Source organism: Mustela nigripes, chromosome 18 (assembly GCF_022355385.1).
Source record: "Mustela nigripes isolate SB6536 chromosome 18, MUSNIG.SB6536, whole genome shotgun sequence".
Taxonomy (NCBI): Eukaryota; Metazoa; Chordata; class Mammalia; order Carnivora; family Mustelidae; genus Mustela; species Mustela nigripes.
In genome coordinates this window covers 20,913,768-20,927,148 of record NC_081574.1, presented here as the reverse complement: position 1 = coordinate 20,927,148, position 13,381 = coordinate 20,913,768, and the positions used below count along the sequence as shown (strand labels likewise).

Genomic DNA, 13,381 nt, shown 5'->3' with positions numbered 1-13,381 from the left:
TTTTTTTAATTTTTCACCATTTCAAACATAGGAAGTAAGGGAGTTTGGACTGACTCTGATTTAAAAAGATGATTTGCTGGACATGATCACAGAATCACTAATTGCATATGAGCACCCCATAAGAAGTGAATCTTTCTGGCCAAAGACAGAGGCTATAGGAATATTAAGTCCTAATTAAATAAGCCTATATTTATTTATACCACAAACCTATCCACAAAGTTCATGTCCACACTCAAGCAATAATGGAATTTCTCTGTTCCAGCTGCTACCCTTATGTGGTTCTTTTTGGAAGGGTAATTTTCCATGGTCACACTTAGTTGAGGGGACATCATGTCTAGAAGACCTGAGTTACTGGCTTTTTAAAAATTAAATATCAGGGGATGAATATGTTTTCCAAAGAGATATGTTGAAGATATTACCCTCAGTACTTTAGAATGTTACATTATTTTGGAAATAGGGTCACTGCAGATGCATTTAGTTATGGTGAGGTCATACCCGAGCAGGGTTGACCTTATTTCAACATGACTGATGTCCTCCTAAGAAGAGGGAAGGGAAACACAGAAAGGAGAGTGTCATATGAAGACATGGAGAAACCTAGGGAGAAGATGATCATGAGATGACAGAGGCAGAGATGGGGGAGATGTTCTATAAGTCAAGGATTGCTAGGAATTTCCAGTAACTGCCAGAAGTGAGGAGAGAAACATGAAACAGATTCTCAGAGCTCTCAGAAAGAATCAACCCTGCTGACACACTGATTTTGGATTTCTAGCCTTCAAAATTTTGAAAGAATGCATTTCTGTGGTTTTCAGTCATCCAGTTTGTGGAGTTGACTTTGGAATTGGGCAACGAGTCGGACTAGCCCCAGGAGAGCTGTTTGGGTCATGTTTTTAGTGTTTGAAGCTCTCCAGAACTGGAACTACCATTTGTTCTTCCTTCTCTATAACCAATTCTCTAGGTATGGCAAAGCTTTCAAAAAAATCTCAAAACTCATATCTTATTCAGACCATTTTCCCAGGACTATTGGAGCTACTCACTATGTGCCCATGTTTCTAAGAGAATGCTAAACCCAGTGATTTCAGAATGATCAGCCCATCCTATTTTTACTGTGACATTTTTGGTTATTATTCTAGCTTTAAAAACCAAACATTTAATCTCTAACTATTCTGGTAGGGCTGCTTGCTATCCATCCATCCAAATGATTTTACCTTTTGAGGGTTTGAGCGAGTCCCATGGCCTCCTACATTTCTTCAAGCACTATACCCTCTGCAGAATGCTTCTTTTCTCTAACTCCTTCAGCCTTTATTACAAGTACCCCCAGGAGAGCCTGTTGGCTTATATTGTTCTCTAGTTATTACTGGAGATTAGGATTCTTGTCTTACAACCCCTATAAGCCTTGACTTCTTTTTATATTCCCAGGGTGCCTAGCACATTGTAAGGAACATATTGGTGCTGTTAGCTTGCTGACTGACTGATTCTTGACCTTTTTATCAGAACAGTTATTGTCATAAATCCATGGAGAAAATTCTCCGGAGGTTTATTGGTGGTGGTGGCAGGAAGAGGTAGTTGAATAAAAGCGAAGGAAATCATTGCATAGGGCTGGTGTGGCAGCTGTCTCTGCTCCAAGTACTATCTCACCTTAGCCATTAACGAAAGGACCTGGAATGATTACCATTAAAGTTACTTCTAATTACTTTTGAGAGATACTAACTTCTAACTGGTAAATGGAAACTCTAACACATTGAAAAGCTGGAAATAAGAAACATGCCATGAATAAGTATTAACTCTGTTCCATAGAGTCCAGATGGAGCAGAATTGGGGAGAGATGTTTCAGTCATGGGGAAGAAGGCTGGTAAAAAGTATCTTCCTTTGCTCCAGAAATTTGTTTTGAATGACGGGAAGTAGTTTTGGGACAGCAGGGGAGAAAGGATGTTAATCAGCAGGAGGATGTCAATAAAAGAATAAGATGTGGAAGAATACATTTTGCCAATTACTTAAGGTGGATCCATAGTGAGAGAATTGGGGTGTTCATCATGAGGATAATTTTCTTTCCCCATTGTTGTTCCCAGTAGTTCTGACAGGAAGGCATGTATGTCTAGATTCTTGTTTCATTTATGAAAGCTTTTTATATGACAGAAAATATACTGGAATACATTTAATTTTTTTAAGAGCCTAGGGAGTTTTTCACAGAAGAAATTAAAAACATCTTCAGCTTTGATTCACTACTTTGCAATATTTTGGTTTTAAATCAGACATTTGAGTCCTCTATAAAAACAGCAGGCATATTTCACAAACACAAATATACATTTTAAAGTCTAAATGTCATCAAATCATATTTATATAAATGAGCATTAGCTTTATTTTTAAATTAAAAAAACCCAATTCTATACATTATGAATATATTTTGATTTAGAATTATTAATTGACTTCAAGCAAATCAAAGTATTTTTATACCAACATGAAATTTACTTTGGGTTCTAATGTTTGTTTGTTTGTTTGTTTTTGTATTTAAATATGAAGGAAAATTAGATCTTTGAAACAGCAGGTAATCCTTGAAGTACTAACAATTCTTTTTTTTTTTTTTAAGATTTTATTCATTTATCCAACAGACAGAGATCACAAGTAGGCAGAGAAGCAGGCAGAGGAGGAAGCAGGCTCCCCGCTGAGGAGAGAGCCCAATGTGGGGCTTGATCCCAGGACCCTGGGATCACGACCTGAGCCGAAGGCAGAGGCTTTAACCCACTGAGCCACCCAGGTGGCCCAGTACTAACAATTCTTAACAAAGAAAATATCTCATTGTTTCAGGTGTGGATTTTTGAAAACAATCTCATGAGGTTAAGGACTCTGGAATTGAAGGCCTCTGACCTAAAGGGATTTTAGTGTTTTCCCAAGTCTCTGTTTTATAGAAACTGTGGTTAGAAATGGAATTACTCAAGCAAGATGATAATTTGTAAACCTCAGACAGATAAAACTACTCTAAATTCTTGAAATAACCATGGTGGGTAACACAGGATCTTTGACAGGCAATCTTTTTACCTTGTTGAGGTTCTGTTACTTAGTAATCACCTTAGCTGTTTTCCTAGATACTAGAAGAAACTAAAAAATTACACTGAATATTTCTTCGATAGTAGTATTTAACCATCAACCAAAGGAAAGAAGAAATTTTATCTGGAGGCCTACTTTTAAAACTTCTTAGAGAACAGAGTCTAAGATAGCAGCATATGAAGACCCTGAGAACAAACAAAGAACAAAGAGCTTCTGTACAAGAAACAATAGAGGGACCATATACAAAAGGAAGAGACAGACATGGTGACAATGGGAACATTATCTCCAACACTGCAATGCACAATAGGAAGACTCACTCACACTGGAACACAGTGGAAAAATAGTTGTTTAAAGAGCAATTAGACTACAAGTGAAGACAATCTATTTCCTAACCCTAGTGTCTGCCAAAAAGGTGGAGAACTCCTGAAATTCTCTCCAGGATAGTAGGCTCTGGTGAACACTATTCTATATTGTCCCTACCACCATAATGTGGTAGGAGTAGTGTACAGTTACTCTAGCCAGTCTGCTAGGGCCACTCCAGGTGCTACAGGCCCCTGGCCCACATCGGTTTATGCTTTCCCCCAAGATGAGCCTGTCTATCCCAGCTATAGCAATTCCACAAAGGTGACCCCAGTACTCTGTGCTCGGAGACTCCCTGGCCTGCACGGCACACAGCTATCTTACCAAGGAGGCCCCAGTGGAACATGTTCCTGACCCTTCTTGGATCCTCCTGACCCTCTTGACCCTCCTACTCCAGCTCCAACCATTCATGCAGGGGTAGCCCCAGCCTACACCTACTGTAACCTAGCAGTCCCATGAAGGCAATCACAACACCTGTGTCTGCTCCAGCTCCACCTATCCCACCTAGGTGGTTATGGCCTGGTGCACACTGAGATTCCCCAACTCTTGTTTATTCCAGGTCTACCTCTCTCATCAAGGCAGCCAGGCACATTCAGTCTACACAGGGTCCACATACAAAGTCACTCTGTCAAGACTGGGAGAAATAGCTGTTCTATCTATTCACAGAAAGAAAACAAAGAAAGTAAAACAAAATGAAGAGACAGAAAATTGTGTTCTAAACAAAAAAAGATAAACCATAGAGAAAAAAGATGCTCTAATGAAATGGAGATAAACAATCTATTTGAGAAAGAGTTCAAAGTAATGGTTATAAATATGCTGACCAAGACTGGGAGAAGAATGGGAGAACATAAAGAGAACATTAACAGTGAGTTAGAAAATGTAAGAAATGATTGAGCAAAGATGAATAATACAATAACTACAATAAAAGTAAAATGGAGGGAATTAACAGCCAATTAGATGATATATAAAAATGGATCAAGGATATGGAAGAGGAGTGGAAACCACCCTATTAGAAGAGGAAAAATAAAATAAAAAGAATTTTAAAATATGAGGATAGGGGAATTTAGAATAATATCAAGTGTACAAATATTCACATCATATGGGGTTGCAGAGGGAGAATATAGAGGAAAAAAAAAAAAAAAACGGAAAACTTACTTGAAGAAATAATGGCTGAAAACTTTCCTAACATTGAGAAGGAAATAGACATACAGGTCCAGGAAGCAAAGAAAGTACCAAATGAGAAGAACCCAAAGAGATCCATGTTAAAGAATATTAAAATCAAAATGATAAAAGCTAAGAATAAAGAGACAACCCTAAAGTCAGTAAGAGAAAAACAAATAGTCATATACAAAGGAAACCTCATAAGACTGTCAGCTGATTTTTCAGCAGAAATTTGCAGGTAAGAAGGGAATGGTGGGATATATTTAAAGTACTTAAAGGAGGATGAGTACTGAGTAATAAATGGAATTATTGAATTCTTGTATTGTATACCTGAAACTAATATAATGTTGTATGTTAACTACTCTGGAATTAAAATAAAATTTTTAAAAGCAGGGGAAGTGCTACAGGGAGAAAACTTATAACCAAGAATAGTATATTCAGCAAGGTCATGATTCAGAACTGAAGGAGAGATAAATAGTTTCTCAGAGAAACAAAAACTAAAGGAGTTCACTATCACTAAACCATCCTTACAAGAAATATTAGAGGGTTTTCTTTATTTCTTTTTAAAGATTATTTATTTGACAGAGAGAGAGAAAAAGTAAGAGAACACAAACAAGGGGAGCAGCAGGCAGAGGGAGAAACAGGCTACCCACTGAGCAGGGAGCATGATGTGGGACTCAATCTGAGGACCCTGGGATCACGACCTGAGCCGAAGGCAAATGCTTAATGACTGAGCCATCCAGGTGCCCACAAATCGTCATCATCTTCTTTTTCTTCTCCTTCTTCTTCTTTAGGATTTTATTTATTTATTGGACAGACAGAGAGGGAACACAAGCAGGGGGGAGAAGGAGAGGGAGAAGCAACTTTCTTGTCGAGCAGGGAGGCGGATGTGGGCCTCAGTCCCAGAATCCTGGGATCATGACCTAAGCTGAAGGCAGCCACTTAACGACTGAGCCATCCAGGTGTCCCACAGATGGTCTTCTTTAAGAAGAAAAGAACAATTCATACTAGAAATAAGAAAATATATGAAAGAAAAAATCTCACTGGTAAAGACAAAAATATAGTAAAGGCAGTTGATCAGCCATGTAAAAGTTAGTATGAAAGTTAAAAGACAAAATAGTAAAATCAACTATAACTACAAAAAGTACTTAAGAGATACACAAAATAAAAAGATGTCAAATGTGATGTTAAAAACATAAAATGGGGGGGGGAGTAAAAATTTAGTGCTTTTAGAATGTGATCAAACTTAAGCAACTATCAGCTTAAAATATATATGTCAATATATGACCCTCATGGTAACCACAAACCAAAAACTTATAATAGATACACAAAGAAATAAAGAGAAAGGAACCCAAACATAACACTAATGAAAATCATCAAATCACAAGAGACCAAAAAGAGAAAGAAACAGAGAACTGCAAAAATGACCAGAAACCAATAAGACAATGGCAATAAGTATAAACCTATCAAAAATTACTTTAATGTAAATGGACTAAATTATCCAATCAAAAGAGATACAGGGCTAAGGGGATTTAAAAAGGCAAAACCCACCTATATGCAGCCTACAAAAGACTCATTTCAGATCGAAAGTCACATACAAACTGAAGGGGAAAAGATGGAAAAAGATATTCCATGCAAACAGAAATGAAAATAAAGCTAGGGTAAAATTAGTCACAGCAGAAAAAATAAAAACAAAGACAGTGACAAGGCATTAAAAAAAAAAAAAAGACATTACTTAGTGGTAAGAGGTCAATCCAGGAAAAGTTGTAACATTTGTAAATACTTGTGCACCCAAAACAGGGGAACCTAAATGTATAAATCAGATACAAACAAACCTAAAGAGAGAAATTGACTGTAATGGAATAATAGTAGGGAAACTTAAAACTCAACTTCTATCAATAGATCATCCAGACCAAAAAAATCAATAAGGAAACTTCAGCCTTAAATAACTTATTAGACCTGATGGACTTACTAGATATAAATGGAGCATTTTATTAGAAAATGACATCCACATTTAAAGAATACACATTCTTTTCAAGTGCACACAGAATGTTCTGTGAGATAGATTACATGTTAGGCACAAATCAAGCATCAGTAAATTCAAGAAGATTGAAGTTATATCAGGCATCATTTCCAATCACAACAGTATAAAACTAGAAGTCAACTTCAATAAGAAAGCATATGGAAACTAAACAACATGCTACTAAACAACTAATAGGTCAACAAAAAAAATCAGAGAAAATTTAAAAAAAATACCTGGAGACAAAATGAAACATAAAGTTCCACACTCAATGAGAGACAGCAAAAGCAGTTCAAAGAGGGAAGTGCCTAGTGACACAGACCTATTTCAAGAAACAAGAGACATCCCCCCAGAATTATCTTTGCACTTAAAGGAAATATAAAAAGAAGAAAAAGCCCAAAGTCAATAAAAGGAGGAAATAATAAAGATGTCAGGAAATAAATGAAATAGAGACTTTAAAAAATAGGGAAAAGATCAATGAAAAGGTAAACGAAATCAATACACCTATAGGCAGACTCATCATGAGGAAAAAAAAAAAGAGAGAGAGAGTCCAATTAAATATAATGAGAACTGAAAGAGAAATTACAACTGACACCACAGAAATATAAAGGATCATAAGAGACTATCCTAGATGATTATACATCAGCAAATCAGAAAATCTAGAAGAAATGAATACATTTTTAGGAAAACATAACCTTCCAAGACTGAATCATGAAGACACAGAAAATCCAAATAGACTGATTACAAGCAATAAAATAGAGCTTAAAATTTAAAAACTCCCAAAAAATAAAAGTCCAGGACCAGATAACTTCACAAATGAATTCCTTCAAACATTTAAAGAAATTACTATCTATTCTTCTCAAATTCTTCCAAAAAATGGAAGAAGATAGGACACTTCCAAACTCACCCTAGGATGTCAATATTACCCTGATACCAAAACCAGATAAGGACAGCATTAAAAAAAAAGAAAATTACAAGCCAACACCCCAATAAACGCAGATGCAAAAACCCTCAACAAAGTATTAGCAAACAGAATTCAATAATACATTAAAAGGAGGTGAACCATGAGAGACTATGGACTCTGAAAAACAATCTGAGGGGTTTTAAGTGGTGGTGGGGGTGGGAGGTTGGGGGAACCAGGTGGTGGGTATTAGAGAGGGCACGGATTGCAAGGAGCACTGATTGTGGTACAAAGACAATGAATACTGTTATGCTGAAAATAAATAAAAAATAAATAAAAAAAAAGAAAGTTAAAAAAAAAATAAAAGGATCATATGCCATGATCAAGGGGGGGGGGTTATTCAAGGTATATGACAATGCTTCAACTTCTGCTAATCAATCAACATCATACACCAAATTAACAAAGTAAAGGATAAAAATCATATGATCATCTCAATAGGTTCAGATAAAACATTTGACAATATTCAACATCCATTTATGAGAAAAAATTCTTAATAAAGTAGGTATAGAAAGAAATTACCAAAACATAATAACAGCCATTTACAAAAGACCTATGGCTAACATCATATTCAATAGTGAAAAATGAAAGTTTTTCTTCTAAGATCAGAACAAGACAAGGATGCCCACTCTTGCCACTTTTTTCAACAAAATATTAGAATTCTAGGCACAGCATCCAAATTGGTAAAATAGAAAGCATCCAAATTGGTAAAACTGTCACTATTTGCAGATGACATCATATTATATATAGAAGTACAAATTTAACCAAAGAGGGAAAAGACCTGTACTTTGAAAACTATAAGATACTGATGAAAAAATTAAAAATGACCCAAAGATTTACTGTGCTTGTGGATTGGAAGAATTATTTTTGTTAAAATCTCCTTACTATCCAAAACAACCTATAGATTCAATGCAGAACCCCAAGAAAATGTCAGTAGCTTTTTTTTTTTAAACAGAATTATAACAAATCCTAAAATGCTTAGGAACCATGAAAGAGCCAGAAGAGCCAAAACAATTTTGAGAAAGGATACACCTGGAGTCATCATGCTTCTGTATTTCAAACTGTACTATAAAGCCACAGTAATCAAAATAGTATGGTAATTGTACCAAGACAAATATAATGAAATAGAATGGAGAGCCTAGAAATAAATCCACACATATATGAAAAATTAATTTATGACAAAGAAGGCAAGAAGGCAGTCCCTTCAATAAATGGTGTTGGTAAAACTGGGACAAATAAATGAAAAAGAATGATACTAGACCACCAGTATACTATATACCATAATAAATTCACATAGGCAGTGAATTATTTGACATCAGTCATATCAATATTATTTCAGACCAGTTTCCTAGGCGAGGGCAACAAAGGCTAAAATAAACAATTGAGACTGTATTAATATAAAAAAATTTTGCACAGTAAAGGAAACCATCAACAAAATGTAAAGGCAACATAATGGATGAGAGGTGATATTTGGGTAAATATCCAAAATATGTAAAGAACTTACACAATTTAATATAAAAAAATTTTAAATCCCGATTAAAAAATGGATAGGCAACTTAAAAAAATATTTTTCCAAAGAAGACTTACAAATAAGAAATCATGAAATCTCGCAATTTCTGACAAACTGGAGAGATCTAAAAGGTGTTGCGCTAAGTGGAATAAGTCAGATAGGGAAAGAGAAATACTGTATGATTTCACATATATGTGGAATCAAAAAACCAAATGAACAAAGCAAACAAAACAGAAAGGTCTCTTCGATACAGGAAACAAACTGTTGGGGACCAGAGAGGGGAGAGAGGGGTCAGAAATGGACAAAAGAGGTGAAGGGAATCATGAAGTATGAAGTTACAGTTATAAAATAAATAATTTGGGGCACCTGGGTGGCTCAGTGGGTTAAGCCGCTGCCTTCGGCTCAGGGCATGATATCTCAGGGTCTTGTGATCGAGTCCCACAGTGGGCTCTCTGCTCAGCAGGGAGCCTGCTTCCCTCTCTCTCTCTCTCTCTCTCTGCCTGCCTCTCCATCTACTTGTGATCTCTCTCTGTCAAATAAATAAATAAAAATCTTTAAAAAATAAAAAATTAATTAATTAATTTAAAAAATAAAATAAATAATTCGTGGAGATGTAATATACAACCTAGGGAATACAGTCGATAATAATGTACTAAATTTGTACGGTAACAGGTGGTCACTAAAGTTATCGTGGGGATCATTTTGTAATGTATAAAAATATCAAATCACTATGACGTACACTTGAAATTAATAGGATATGGTATGTCAGTTATACCTAAACCCTCAGGCTTCTTTAATGGTCTAAGTCTAAAAATATCGTATAGAGGAACACTAAGAAAATCAACGTGCCTCGCTTCAGCAATGATATAATATGATGTAAATGCTTAATAGAGAGATGTATTACATAGTGGCTTTGGTCCCTTTGCTAATGTTAAATTGGCCTGTGTTAAGCAGGCATACCATTTCACTCCTAAGGAAGGCAGTTCGTGAAGATTCCCTCCTGGCTATTTTGCAAGCCTAACACAATTCTTTCTGTTTTCTTGACATTTGCTTTTGACACCCCAACCAGTTTCTTGTCTTGTTTAGGCTCCCCGTGGAGTCACTCTGAAGGCAGAATGAGAGGAGAAGGGAGTTCAGTTGTTAGGCAGTGGCCAGTAGAGATGACCTACATTCCTGCTCCCAATGGTTAGGCCTATAAACCTGAAGTGGGTCTGCGTAGGTCATGGCGAGCAGTGCAAGACATAGAACTTGTCTACAAGAAAATAATTTTCAAGAGGCTCTGGGAATAGTTTCTCTTACTGAAAGAAAGAAGCTATTTTTGAAGGAAAGAAGAGACAGTGCTTTAGAAATAAAGCATAAATTCCCTCCTGTGTGTTTAGACACTAAAGTCTGCAGGTAAACAAGGCAGCAGGGAGCATTTGCACACAGGGTGAGGAGAGAGGCAGGCAGGGGGAGATCACCACTTGCTACAACACTTGACATTAATTAAACCTGCTTTAAATAAAGAAAGTGTTAGATTATTTTACTATTACATGCAATATTTACATTAATTATACCAAATGCTGAAACTGTTTTCTATAACAAGTCATCTGCACTCTCAATAAATTCATGTATTTTGGAGACTAAAAGGATGTGCTGGGAGAGGATTCTAGCATGCTGTACTTTGTGCATGTGAAATTAAAATGCTCTGCTCCGGGGAGCTAGTCCTTCGTTTCCACATCAGACACTGCTCTTTCTTGCTCCCCTATAGAATCATTAGTGAGCAAAACTCCTCTATAGCACACTGGGGTAAGGACTCATCTCTTCTACGCTCTCAGCTTATGGTCTGAAATGGTATTTCCTGGGGCTGACACTCTGACCAAGGGCTATTTGGTTTCCACAAACAGAAGGGGGTTCTTGAAGTTTCCTTGGCCTGCTCATATCTATTGATTTTCAGTTCTTCTAATTCCATAGAGACCCATGTTTTTCCAATCCTTCCTCCATCCAGATACATAGACCTGCTTCTAGCCTCTTGTACCCACATTGTTCCTTCTCTGCATGGATTTTTGCACATGCCAATTGCTTAAACTGGAACACTGGTCTTTCACACTTTGCCTAGTCCCCTCTATTCTCTTCCACAGACCCATTAACCTCTTTTATAGGACACAGAGCAATGACAATTACACATCTGTGGTGTGATTATTTGATCAATATATCTATCCTATTGAAATATGAGCCTTAAGAGACAGGAATATATGTTTTTTGGTCTACCAATGTATCAGGGTCTCTCATGTATCCTAGAGGCCCTGGCATAGAGAAGGTATATAAAAATAAGTGTAGATTAACTGAGTAGATGAGCAAATGGAGTGAATGAATTAATGAAAAAAAAAACATAACTATTGGATCCATGTTTTGTCTCAAATTGCCCTTCTGCTTATAAAACCCTCTGGCTTTCAATCTTTTCATGACCTTCTTCCCATAATTTGAGAGATGCCAAATCCCAACTCCTGCATGAAGTAATTTTTAGCTATTAAATCCTCATCAAATCCCTTTTTTTCTCCAAATGTCATACATCATGAATATACATGGAATTGCATTTTATGGTAGTTTTCCCCCCACATCTGTAAAATATGTCTTTCCTACCAGACTGTAGGTCTATGATGACACAGAAATATTTCTTACCATGCTTAAAATAGTACCTAACATACTGGAGATAAAAAATGAATTGGGCTTATTTCTGGATTCACTGAGATTCCATCTCTTGTTAATGGCTAACGGGATGACTACTCCACTCTTAAAAACAATGGCTTGTGTAGTAAAATTAAAAAAAAAAAAAAAGGATTTGGTTGGGTTAGGGAAGAAGAATAATGGCACAGTGAGAAGGAGTATATCTAGGTCCAATCAGGAAAACATAGCCAGTCCCACCAGTGATTTTTAGCAAAGAATTTAATACAGGGCATTGGTTAAAGCAGGTATGAGAGAGCTAGAAAAGTGAAAAGGGCATACTCGGGTAGCATAGAAATAGTAAACATAGTCAACTACCATCCTCGGGTTTAGAAACAAAGAGAAGAGGTTGAGATCATTAGAACTAGAAGCTTGGAGGAAGCACCCTGAACCTGGAAGTCAGATCTCTGAGGTGCTGGTGCCAGAGAGATCACAGGGAGGCCAGAGGAAAAGGTGAAAAATTGGAAAGGCCTGCTACAGGAAAGTTCACAACCACTACGGCAACACGGGTAGAAATGGGAAGCTTTGGTGGGTCCTCGCTCCCACTGCCTGCCTGCCAGTCTTCATCCCAGTGGCAGAAGTTACCAGCTGAAAAAGGGTAAATGTACTTTGAGCATCCCAAAGCCAAGTAGAGACGAGGAGGTTCAGAGCTGAGAGACAGTAGCTTCACAATGGCACAGGAGGAAAAGAATGAATGACATTTCCTACTAACATGAAACTGCCAAGAATGCACAGATATTTGGCAAAATACGTGTAACATGGTGATTCTTGTTTAAGTGACATTTTAGGATTTAAAAATGACCTTTTTTATTGGCTGCTTTTAAAACAGACCACTCCAGATAATGATAATTCAGGGACTAGTTTTTACTCTTTCCACAGAATTTACTAATGGCCCACAGAATCATCAGTAAATTTTATTATCTTGAAATGCTCTGGGGAGGGGAAACTTCTGGTATTTAAAAGAAAATACTTCTGTTCTTTTCCTTACCAGCAGCGACCACACATGGCCAAGATTAAGGCTCCAGACCTTCGTGGCAAGAAGGAAGAGCTGCTTAAACAGTGGGAAAACCCGAAGTTGGAGCTGTCTCAGCTGCATGTCCCCAAAGTGACAGTCAACAGTCACAGTGGCTTCAAAGCTCTCCAGGATCTCAGTTACTTGCAAATCTATTCCATGTGCTCTTACCGTCATCAACCAGATTCAGAAGGAGAACATCAGGAAATTCTACAAGGGTAAGAAGTACGAACTCCTGGATCTGCTGCTCAAGAAGTTATGTGCCATGTGACTGTGGCTGAACAATCACAAGGAAAATCTCAAGACCAAGAAGTAGCAGAGGAAGGAGCAGCTGTACCTGTTGCTGGAGTGTGTGGTCAAAGCCTGAGCTTCTGCATCAATAAAACACCAACTGAAGGAAGAGAAGAGAAGTGGAGGGAAGTGGGAAAGTGGGAAATGGGGAGGGGAAGGGGAGGAAGAGGGGAGAGGGAGGGAGAAGAGAAGAATTTTTTTCCCTTTTGGTCAGAAAAAAAGGTTCTTAGGATATTTCAGGGTTATGAACAAATGCTTAAATTATGAGAATAAAAATATAAAATTAAACTTTAAAACTGTATAAAGTTTAAAGGACTTAATTCT

The 13,381-nt window shown here is 37.0% G+C and overlaps 1 pseudogene; it reads left to right on the top strand.

The window, feature by feature from the left end:
- Window positions 1-12,757: 12,757 nt before the first annotated feature.
- Window positions 12,758-13,133, top strand: LOC132006525 (large ribosomal subunit protein uL29-like; annotated as a pseudogene).
- The last annotated feature ends 248 nt before the right edge of the window (window positions 13,134-13,381 follow it).